General features: G+C 40.0%; 1 protein-coding gene across 6 annotated transcripts in view; it reads left to right on the top strand.

Moving 5' to 3' along the window:
* The window catches only part of LOC101434737 (cytidine monophosphate-N-acetylneuraminic acid hydroxylase), a 144,371-nt gene that overhangs the window by 34,473 nt on the left and 97,626 nt on the right, over positions 1-12,272 (top strand). Inside the window, exon 2 of one of the 6 annotated variants that reach the window (XM_004462063.4) lies at positions 3,301-3,363. The exons of 4 other annotated variants lie outside the window; for them this stretch is intronic. The gene's annotated coding sequence lies outside the window, so the exon portion shown is untranslated. Of the gene's footprint in view, positions 1-3,300; positions 3,364-5,325; positions 5,472-12,272 lie in introns of those variants that run through there. One more of the 6 variants, XM_071210999.1, reaches the window with a different exon arrangement.

The raw sequence follows: 12,272 nt of genomic DNA, 5'->3' as shown, positions 1-12,272 counted from the left end.
CACGTGTGAGTGCTAAGCAAATTCCCAGAGCACATGGTAAGGTGTGTGCAGGTTGCTTATGAGTGAAACTGGTCGAAGTGTGCAGAACTGATCACTGGGCAGAGGTTGGATCAAGAAGTCTGTGGCAGTTTGACATCATTTATGAATTCCAAAGAGACATTGATTATGCTTGTAAACTGGTCGGTTCCTTTGGCATGATACCCTTTGACTGAATTAAATTCAAAGGTTATGTTTACATGATTAAATTAAAATTAGGGCTTTGAGTCAGCCATGTCAGTAAGGCATTGGGTCCCTGCTCCTTTGGTGGGCAGACACTCAGAAAAAGCCATGGCAGAGGAAGAGAGACAGCTCATTAGACATGGCAGAGGCCCCGGGAAGAGAGATGAGCCTGATAGTCTACAGCTGATTTGTGATCTCTGTGAAGAGAAAAGAGCAGCTGAGCCTGGAAAGAAACGAGTCCTGGAGAAAGAGATAAGGCTTATGCCAGCCTACAGCTGAGATCAGAAGAAGCTGGGACCATGAAGCCATAAGAGGAGGAAGGAAGACTGAACCTTTGCAGACATCACTCACCATCTTGAGTTAACTCATAGCAACAGACTTTGGGTGAGAAAGTACCTCTTATGGTACCTTGAGTTGGACTCTTTTGGGCTTTGTGACTATAAGCCTGTACCCCAAATAAATACCCTTTATAAAAGCCAACAGATTTCTGGTACTTTGCACCAGCACTTCTTTGGCTAACGAATACAAGGTCAGACTAAATGGTGAACAAGAGATATCCAATAAGAGTGCATAAGAATTAGAAAGAGAAGAAACTAATTCACATAAATATGATTATCTGCATATGACAATGCAGACAAACTAATAGAACTGGTTAGAGACATCAGTAGCATTTCTAGATAGAGCCATGTACAAAAATCCTTAGTATTTCTATATCAATTGGAAAACAGCATAGAAAAAAATCCTATTCTTGAGGTGAATAGGTTTAGTGTTAAAATATGATAAAATAGAATGGGGGATCCAGAAATGTCCATTATATTATTCTCTACACTTCTATGTTTAAAAACTTTTTTAACATCCCATGTTAAGGAAGAATTTAAGTGTGGTTCAATCAGGCTTTTATTATTTCTCTGTGAGCATTTTAGCTCTGTTCTCCCTTGTGTGCTAGCCTTATTCTCTTGTCGACTTCTGTAGTCATGAGATGGCAGCCAGGAGCAAGTAGGTCTACGTGCATCATTGCTCACATTCACAGAGAGACTTTCCACAGCTCTTGTGAAAGAGTCCTGAGCTTCTCTAATTTGAGTATCTTAGGTCAGGTGCCCAATTCTAAACCAATCACTGTGGCTGGTAGAATTTCATGCACTGATTTGGTTGGGACTCTATCTGAACAAATCAAGATGGCAAGTGGGTTGGGATGAACCTGACTGGCTGAGAGTAGTCGGGGAGTGGGTGTAGCTCAATGGTTGGGCACCTACTTATCCTGTACAAGGTCCTGCATTCACTCTCCAGTACCTCCTCAAAAAAACAAAACAAGACATGACAAAACAAGAAAAAACCCAAAACCTGCTAAACAACAGTAAGAACTAATGAATATAGGGAGATAATGACTATATACATAGGTATAGTTTTTTTATATGTGAACTTGAGGTTATACTGCATGAAAGTTGAAAATGTTTGGTGAGCAATTTGTTTTCATCTAAGGTTTTATCATAAAATTTTTCAAACATCAAGAAAACGTTAAAAAATTTGTACAATGAACACTAATTTACTCAACACATAGATTCCAGTTAACTTTTTGCTTTAACATATATATTTACCCATCTATCAATCCATCTTATTTTTTAATTCATTTCAAAATAAGTTACAGAGATTGGTACACTTCACTCCTAAACACTTACATGTAAACATAATTAACTAGAGTCCATAATGTGTTGATTGTTGACTTTTCTTTCCTGTAAAATTTATATTCAGCGAAATGCACTTTCACCATTTGCTGAGTCACACAAACTCATGTACCTGTATAATGCAAACCCCTTTGAAGATAGAAAATATTGCCATCAACTCGGAAAATTCTCATTCCCCTTGTCAGTCACCCCACAGGGGAGCTCTGTTCTGATTTTTTTCACCATGGATCAGTCAAGCCTTTTCTAGAACATTGAACGAGTGGAATCATACAATATGTGTTGTTTCATTTAAGCCTTCTCTTGCTCAACAAGGTGTTTTTGGCATTCATCATGTTGCATTCATCAACAGTTCACTCCTTCTGATTGCTAAGTATCTATTGTTGAGATGTGCAGGATGTGAGGTAAATGTCCAGGTTCATTTTCGCTCCCACATAGTCAGTTTTCTAGCACTATTTGTTCCAAAGACATTTCTTTCCCTATTGGGTTGCTTGGGCACTTTTGCAGTTGAAAATCAATTGACTATAGTAAGCTAACCTTTCATTCCTAGGATACACCCCACTGGTCATAATGTGTTATCTTTTTAAAATATTAGTGGATTTGACTTAATACATTGTTAAGGATTTTTCATCTTTCTAGTGATTTGAATTTAAAATCCAAAAGCAGTGTATACTTATTGGGAAAAAACTCTAAACCAATATAAAATATATGAAATAAAATGTGAGTGTTGCTTCTTCCCACCCATCCACACGTTAGAAAGAGTAACCACCATGAACGATTGGCAGCCGTCCATCCACAGTTTTATTTATGCACGTACAAATGTATTATATATACAGTTTATATTCCACTTTTTAATTTAGCATTATGTTTGTTTCTGAACATTTCTTCATAACATTAAATAGTTTCCAAAAACACGTTTTGTTTTATGTTGTAATTGTAGAGTCGCATTCCATAGCATTGGCTATATCTTAATTTATTTAACTATTGTCCTACTGTTAGACTAGGTTGCGTATATTACTTTATCAGGGAACAAAACAAAATGGTAACAATTACTTTATCAGGGAACAAAACAAAATGGTAAAAATGAATGGTAATAAGATTATAACAGAGATGCACACCAGGGAAGATGTCAAGGCTTGAGCTGAGTCCTAATGGATGAGAGAGTTCTGAGTTGCTTCATTAAGAAAGGAAGGGAAAAAGAGAGAGAAGAAAACAAGGAAAGAAAGAAGGCAGGCAGGAAGACAAAGTAGGGAGCGAGGGAGGAAGGGATAAAAAATGAGGTAAAAAAGAAGAAAGGAAAGAAAGCATCAGTGTCTTGGTTTTTAAAAAACGATTGCCTCCTAATGCATTTCTTTCTCTTCTTGCAAACCTTTTCTCCTTATTTGACTTTTGTTATCATCAGCTGTTGAAATGCTAAACAAGTCTCCATGAGGTAATGGGAGGAACCGCTGAATAAGATTCCAAGGTAATTACATCTAAGATTTATTTTCCTTTTCTGCTGTCTCTTTGGATAAAGAGGACTGTATACAGATGTTTGTTCTGTAAAGGCTCTAGCTCCTCCTGTAGATTCTATCCTGGTTTATCCTCTAAGCTTTTGACCCAAAACACTGAACAGTGGATTTTTGGTCTCATTTGATCTCCCTCCTTTGAAGAACCCACTTCATAAGTTGAGCTTTTATTATTTTACCCAAATTCTTTTTCTATAGTATCCCACTGTCTCTTCCTATTGAATGAGTTTTAAAAAGACAAGATTTTATAGATCTTCATTATTCGTATCCCATAGTCTGTTTTTCCCATTCCTTTTTAAACATCGTAAAGACATAGATATAATACAAAACTTGCCATTTAAACCATTTTAAGTGTGTAATTCAGCAGCATTAATTACATTTACAATGTTATACCACCTTCACCACCATCTGTTACCAAAACTTTTCATCACTTCAAACAGAAACTTATTCCCATTAAGTAATAACTCCCCAAGCTCCCATCCCCAGACTGTGGTACTCTGTAATCTACTTTCTACCTCTATGAATTTGCTTATTTTAGATAGTTTATAGAAATAGAATGATAAAATATTGATCCTTTTGGGTCTAGCTTATTTCATTCACTCAACATAATGATTTCCAGGTTCATCCACGTGGTAGCACACATTAGAACTTCATTTTTTGACTGAATAATATTCCCTTGTATGGATATACCAGATTTCATTTATCTGTTCATCTACCGATGGACATTTGGATTGTTTCCACCTTTTGGCTATTGTGAATAATGATGCTATGAACATTGGTGTGCAAGTATCTATTTGAGCCCCTGCTTTCAATTCTTTTGGGTATGTATCTAGGAATGGAATTGCTGGGTCATATGGTAAATCTATGTTTAATTTTTTGAGGAACTGTCCAACAATTTTTCCACAGAAACTGCCATTTTACATTTCCACTAGCAATGCATGAGAGCTCCAGTTTCTCCAACACTTGTTATTTTCGTTTAAAAATAATATAATTTCCTGCTAGACTTTTAATATTTTGACTTGAGCAAAAGGAAATTTATTCCTGGACTATTCTAGCTCTCACAGTTCCCCATGAGTCTTTTCAGGTCCTTTTGCTACCTTACGATAGTCAAGGCGTGTTTCTTTTTTGCTCATCATTTTTCTTGTTTGAAAAATGGATAAAAACTGCCGTGTTTCCTTCCCTGAGAGGCTGAGCTAATCAAATGAAATAACATATGTGAAAATTATTTAAATGTTTAAAAGTGGTCGATGTTCTGTATGCACAATACCCATTCTGAATAAATGAAAACTGCCATTTATTTGAGGTCTCGCTATATGGCAGGCTTATGTGCGGAGGACTTTATTTACATTATCTCACTTCTCACAACAACCCCATTCTTCACACTTGACAGATGAGGAGGCTAAGTCACTCAGCTAATAGAATGCAGAGGAAGCATTCTGCTCTCTTAATCCATAGCCATCGCACCATATGACTTGCAATAATATTTATTGAAGCCAGTATGAAATATGACAATGATGTCACTTGGACGGCCCCCAAATAACAGCGAAGGCCCATTAATGCTTAGGCAACCCCCGCCCAGCTGCTTTAGCTACAAGTTATTTATAATAATGAAAAAATACCTTATGTCTGCCTAGCTCTTACTATATGGACATTTATAACACTTCATTTGATCCTACTCCTATCAAAACTGCATTAACCAGGGCAGGTGTTAACCTCACTGTACACATGATAGATGTGTATAGGGAAGCTGATTGTCCAAGATCACACAACTGGCAGAGGGCCAAAGCCGGATCTTTTGTTCGTTGGTTTGTGTTACTAGCAACCTGTTGACCTGTTGCAGCTTTCACTTTATTTTGTAGGAAATGAGACTCAGCAGGCAATTGCATTTCTTAAATATCCAAATATCAAGTGTTTTAGATTAGGAATTCAAACAGATCTCCCTGGACTAGGCTGCGTTCTTTCTGGAAGGCGTAAGGGAGCAATGTTTCTTTGCCTTTTCCAGCATCTAGAGCCACCCACATTCCTTGCTCACAGCCCCTTTCTTCACTCTTCAATGCCGGCGAAGGTAGGTTGAGTCCACCTCTCACAATACCACTCTCATCTCCCCTTCCTCTTCCCTCTTCCACTTTCCCCCCAGGGAACCCCAGGATCATCTCCCTATTTTAAAGTAAGTTGGTTAGCAACTTTAATTCGGCTGCAAATTTAATTCCCCAATGCCATGCAACATAGTATATTCATGGGCTCCAGAGGTTAGGACATGGGCATCTTTTGGGGCCATTATTAGCCTACCACGTGGACCTCGTTTATATTTCAGAATGAAAACCAAATTGGTTGGCACTGGTCGTTGGAGTGACTATCCTCAGTTGTCTGTAGATCCATTTCTGTAATGGGAATGGAAGAGTTGGCTCTTGACTCTGGGTCAGGGGGTCAGGCAAGCCAAAGTTCTTCTTAGGGAAAAGAGGAGGAAGAGAGCTAGCAGCCTGGTGGTCAAAGGACGGACGGTGTTACTTTGTTCCAACACATTTTCTTGGGCATAGCTGCTGTTCCTTTTTGTTTTCTCTGTTGGTTGAGAAAGTTCAGAGAATTATGTATCTGTCAAAACTGTTGTTCAAAAAGAGGGTGAGATTAAGGCATTCCTTCAAAATGTCGAGGGAGTTTATCATCCCTAGACCAGCCCTACAAGAGATGCTAAGGCAAGTTTTGGCAGTTGAAGGGAAGGGCGAAAGATCAAAGCTGTGTGAAGAAATAAAGATCCCCAGGGAGAGTAAAACCAGGGGTAAATATAAATTTAATATCGATTTGTAACTCTACTTTTTACTGCTTACAGGAGCTAAAAGGCAAATGTAAAAAATATGATAATTAAGTGGTTTTGGACTAACAATGTATAAACATGTAATTTGTGACATGAATTACATAAAGGTGGGGGGAAAGAGGGGTATAGGAACATTCTGTATATATGCTATTAAGGTTAATTTGATATCAAAGCAAATGAGATGGTTGTAGATTTAGAATGTTAAACTTAACACCCCTGGTAATGACAAAAAAAATATTGGAAAATATGCAAGTTCGTAGAGACAGAAATTAGAGGAGATTGCCAGGGGCAGTTAGTGCATAATGGGTATAGGGTTTCTGTTTATAGATATGGGAAAGTTTTAGTAATAGAAAGTGGAGGGTACAGTAATATTTTGAATATGAGCAATCCCATTGAATGGTGTGCTTGGGAGGGGCTCAGATGGGAAAGTTTATGTTCCCACAATTAAAAAAAAAAGAAAGGGCATCCTAAAGATATGACAATTAAATGCAATGTTTGATCCTGGATGGGATCTAGCAAGGGAGGAGAAAAGGTTCAGCCAGCTAACAGGGAGGTGAAGAAGGTCAACCACCACACCAGGGAGCCAAGAGTGCCTGCAATTGCAAACAGGAGAATTGCATCCATCATCCATGTGAAATCTAAGCCCCCTGTCAATATAGAGGTGGACATCACCATCCCAGGGTCCACAGGATAGAGGAATAGAGTATGGATTAGAGTGGACTTACTGATATTCTACTATGGAACTATTGTGATTAGTAATGGAAGAAATTGTAGTATTGATGTGGAGAAAGTGGCCATGGTAGCTGCTGAGGGTAGGGAGAGGGAAGAAGAGAAATGATGTGGGGGCATTTTCAGGGCTTGAAGTTGTCCTGGGTGGTACTGCAGGGACAGTTGCTGGATGTTGTATGTCCCACTGGGTGGACTGGGGAAGAGTGTAAACTATAATGTAAACCATTATCCATGTGGTTCAGAAATGCTTCAAAATGTTTTCACCAAATGCAATGAATGTCCCACGATGATGAAAGAAGTTGTTGATATGGGAGGAGTGCGGTGAAGGGGGTGGGGGGGATATGGGGATCTCATTTTTTTAAATGTAACATTTTAAAAAAATAAAGAGAAAAATAAATAAATAAAAGAATATACATGCTTAAAAAAAGGACAGTACTGGGATATATGAAAAGATTGGAATATAGACTGTAAACTTTATGTAATGTTAATTTTCTGGAACTGGATAATGGCACTTAAGGTCACTGCACAGGTGAATGTCCTTGTTTGTAGTAAATGTACATGGCAGTATTAAGTGTTCAGGAAATATGATGTAATCAACCTATAGTCAACTGCTCAGAAAATGGATTGATAAATTTATAGATAGACAGACATAGGTAGAATGATACATCAAAGGTGGGAACATGTTAAAACTGGTGGGCCCGGGCATCTGGGTTGGGGCTAGGGCTAGCGCTAGGGATAAGTTGGTGTTTTCAGTGTGGGGTTGGTAGTATTTTTGTTACTGTCCCATAAATTTTAAAGCATTTCAAAATGAAAATAAAAAGTTTTTTAAAAAGTTGCCAGAAAGCATGATAGATGTTCACTGTAGTAGATAATCAGTAAATAGTGCCTCTCTTTCCCAGAGAGAATAACAGTTTCTGCGTAGGTACATAACCAAGAATCTGTAAATGCTTGGATGCCTATCGCTTGTAAAGTTCATCATGAAACTTTAAAATAGCTTGGACAATTATCAATCCTCTTTTAGCAAAGCCCTTAGCTGATTATTTTGAAGCAAATCCCAAACATTGAATAGTTTCAGCAATATTTTAGGCATCTAAAAGATAGGGATTGCTTGTGAGGTGTTTTTTTTGTTTTGTTTTGTTTTGTTTTTGCAGAGGCACAACATGGTACAACCACAATTCTGACTTTGGTTGAGTACTCAGATCCTCCACCAGGGAACAAGTATTTACCCAGTAAACACTTGGGGGGATTTACTGAAAGGGATAGTGGGCATTCTTCAGGAGGTTACCGCCTCTGTATTCAATTACATAGTCATCCAATCAGAAGAGGGTTGGTTAGGACCAGCCGCCTTTCCTGTGCTAGGCCCTATACGAGGATGAGTGAAAGTATAGTCACTGCTCTTAGGGAAACTGATGGAGGGCAGACAAAGGCATGAGCTGTTAATTGACAAAGAAGTAGATCAACTATTTATTTATTTAAAGTGAAGAGATATTATGAGGCAGTTGATGATTAATCATAAAAAGAACCAAGAAAATAGAAGACAAAACCCTCTAAGTTTTTTTTTTTTAAGATTTATTTTATTTATTTTTCTCCCTTTCCTCCACCCCAGTTGTCTGCTCTCTGGGTCCATTCACTGTGTGTTCTTCTGTATCTGCTTGCATTCTTGTCATGCGGCACCAGGAAACTGTGTCGTTTTTTTTGGTTGCGTCATCTTGCTGTGTCAGCTCTCCATGTGTGCGGCACCAGTCCTGGGCGGGAATGTGCTTTTTTCACGTGAGGGAGCTCTCCTTGCACATGGGACACCCCTACGTGGGGGACACCCCTGAGTGGCACAGCACTCCTTGCACAGCACTGTGCTGGGCCAGCTCAGCACACGGGTCAGGAGGTCCTGGGTATTGAACCCTGGACCTTCCATGTGGTAGGCGGATGCTCTATCAGTGGAGCCACAACTGCTTCCCACCCTCTTAAGTTTTTACGGAAGGTTTTTTTTTTTTTAAGATTTATTTTCATCAATTTATTTATTTATTTATTCCAGCTTGCTCAGCAAGTGAGCATTTATTAGGGGGCTTACATGAGCAAGCTCTGCAACGGTGGTAGAGCCAAGCCTGATGGTGGCCTAGAATCCTCATCCTCAGTGGTGGGAGGGGAGTGTGGCGCTTCCAAGGCTCAATGCCCACACTTGCCACAAGTCAAGAGGGTCTTTTTTTTTCCCCTTTATTTATTGTTTTTTAATGTTACATTAAAAAAATATGAGGTCCCTATATACCCTCCACCCCACTCACCCCATTCCTCTGCCCATAACAACAATTTCCTCCATCATCATGAGACCTTCATTGCACTTGGTGAATATATCTCTGAGCACTGCTGCACCTCATGGTCAATGGTCCACACCATAGCCCACACTCTCCCACAGTCCACCCAGTGGGCCATGGGAGGACATACTGTCCCTGCAGCACCAACCAGGACAACTCCAACCCCCGAAAATGCCTCCATATCACATCTCTTCCTCCCACTCCCTACCCCCAGCAGCCACCATGGCCGCTTTCTCTACACCAATGCCACATTTTCTTCGATTACTAATCACAATATTTCATGAATAGAATATCAGTAAATCCCCTCTAATCCATTCTCTATTCCTCCATCCTGTGGACCCTAGAATGGCCATGTCCACTCCACATCTATATCAAGAGGGGGCTTAGATTCCACATGGATGCTGGATGCAATCCTCCTGCTTTCAGTTGTAGGCCCTCTTGGCTTCCTAGTGTGGTGGTTGACCTTTTTTACCTCCATGTTAACTGAGTGGGGTAAGTCCAATAAACCAGAGTGTAGGAGCTGAAGTCTGTTGAGGCTCAGGGCCTGGCTATACATGGTCAGTCCAGAGATTCAGGTCCCCTGGGTATACATTAAACCCCAGCACCAACTACAGTTCTGGTAAAAGTAACAGGAGAGGCTTGTGGACAAAGATCACATCTGAGTCCAGCTCCATCACACAGAAACACAAACTCCAAAGTAGGGCCAACTGACATGGTAAAGATTTATTTTATTTATTTCTCTCCCCTTTCCCCACTCCTGTTGTCTGCTCTCTGTGTCCATTCACTGTGTTCTTCTGTGCCTGCTTATATTCTTGTCTGCAGCACCTGGAATCTGTGTCTCGTTTTCATTGTGTCATCTTGCTGCATTAGCTCTCGTTGTGTGCAGTGCCATTGCTGGGCAGGATGCACTTTTTTCATGCTGGGAAGCTCTCCTTACAGGGCAAACTCCTTGCACATGGGGCTCCCCTATGTGGGGGGCACCCCACATGGCACGGCACTCCTTGAGTGCATCAGCACTGTGCGTAGGCCAGCTGCACATGGGTCAAGGAGGTCTGAGGTTTGAACCTTGGACCTCCCATGTGGTAGGCAGACACCCGATCCATTGGGCTAAATCCACTTCCCTTTACAGAAGGTTTTTGACCTTTTACTTAACAGTTACTTGCAGGTAGAAACAACTGCATACCTATTTCAGGTAATTAAATATCTTTGTGTATTATTCAATCCAAGCACAAAAATTTGAAAAAAAAAAAAAAGTAAAATTAGAGAAAAAGCATCTTGCCCAGCATATTTGCTGAAATTTTCTCTCAGGGAAATCCATAAGAGTACAAAACACCCCTGAGATATATATTGTTTATTTTTATGCAAATATTATGTGTTATCTGGAGTCATAGAACTCTCCAGGGCTGTACTTGCAGATGCGCAACTTCAGTGACTTCCAAACACAATGAAGCAAGCACCTGACTCATTATGGCTATACCAAGTTGTGTAGGGTAAGGACGTAACAACCGTTTAGGTTTATAAGTAAAACCGAGATACATATTACCAGAATGGAGCTGAGCTTTCACATTTTAATTCAGATTTTAAAAATGCAGACAGTTTTAAAATTTTCTATTTTCATCAGCGATTGAATTGCTAGCATGGAAAGAACACTGTGAAAACCAGACAGGTGGGTCTAGCGCTTTGGACAACAAGCTTGTCCTCCAATTATTGTTCTCTGAATTGGAACATTACAACATACAATAGAAAGCATAGCCCAGAACAGCACTGTCCAGGAAATCGTAGATGTGGATGGCTGCATGTATAAAGTGTAATATTTCAAGCAAAAAACATAGGGCAGAAAGTTACCAAAACAAAAGGTAGGAGTTTCCAAGAGATGGCCAGTGTCTCCTAAGTGATCACACTCTGGGCTAGTTCTTTTAAAGTTGGTGTTCTCTGCACAAGACATCTGATTGGGAAAAGACTATCAAAGAGAAGACTGTGATAGTGACCGTGAAGGTCAAAATCAAAGCTCTCCTTAAAGGACCTTTGACCAGTTACCTCAAATGGAGCCGAGCACCAAGGCCTTCCTCACAGAAGGCCGTTGAATGGGAGCCAAGAGAGTCATGGAGAAACCTGTTTCTGGGGGATGTCCTGTGTTGGTCCGACACTGTCATGCAGGATGTGTGAAAATGATGAAGAGGTTCTTGTCCATGGAAAGTGGAGGGCAGAGGACTTTCCAGCCTATAAGTGTGACACCGGGACTCTGTGTGTGTCCTCGAGTCTCTAGAGGGAAAATGTGATTTCTTAAAAAAAAGATAAAATGGATGGACTTCACCGCTTTCCCATGACGACAGACTGGAGCCTGCTGGTGTCACTGTGTTTGCTTTGTGCATCTGACTCCTCATTATGTGGTGGTCCTGTCCAGGTTTAGCCAGGAGAACGTGTGAAGGCTATGGCCTTGAATGTGGGAAAATTGCTCTTGTCCTTACATTTATTATATTTAGTAGGGTGAGGGGAGTGTTCTATACAAGCAAGTTGATGTTGAAAGAGGCTCAGATTTGGAGCCCAGGTGTGAACTGAACAGGTGACAGCCTCTGTAAGCTTCAGTTTTCTTGTATGTAAAGTGTAGATAATAATGTTTACCCCAAAGAAATATTCTGGATATTAAATGAGATAATATGTATAAAGCTGAGCTCTGTGCCTGGCATATAGTCATAGTTCAGTATTAATGTTGTTATTTGAGGAAGACTATTGAGTTGTATCTTTGAATATTTTTCCAATCAAAGAAAACAGCATATCTGTATTAATCAACTCCAAATTATTTCTTTTTTTTAAAGATTTATTTTATTTCTCTCCTTTTCCCCCCATTGTCTGCTCTCTGTGTCCTTTTGCTGCATGTTCTTCTGTGTCCACGTGCATTATCCAGCAGCACTGGGAAAGTGAGTCCCTTTTTTGTTGTGTCATCCTGCTACATCAGCTCTCCTTGTGCATGGCACCACTCCTGGGTGGGCTGCGCTTTTGTTACACAGGGCGGCTT

This window comes from Dasypus novemcinctus, chromosome 22 (genome assembly GCF_030445035.2).
Source record: "Dasypus novemcinctus isolate mDasNov1 chromosome 22, mDasNov1.1.hap2, whole genome shotgun sequence".
Lineage (NCBI taxonomy): Eukaryota > Metazoa > Chordata > Mammalia > Cingulata > Dasypodidae > Dasypus > Dasypus novemcinctus.
This window is presented reverse-complemented; position numbering and strand designations above follow the sequence as displayed.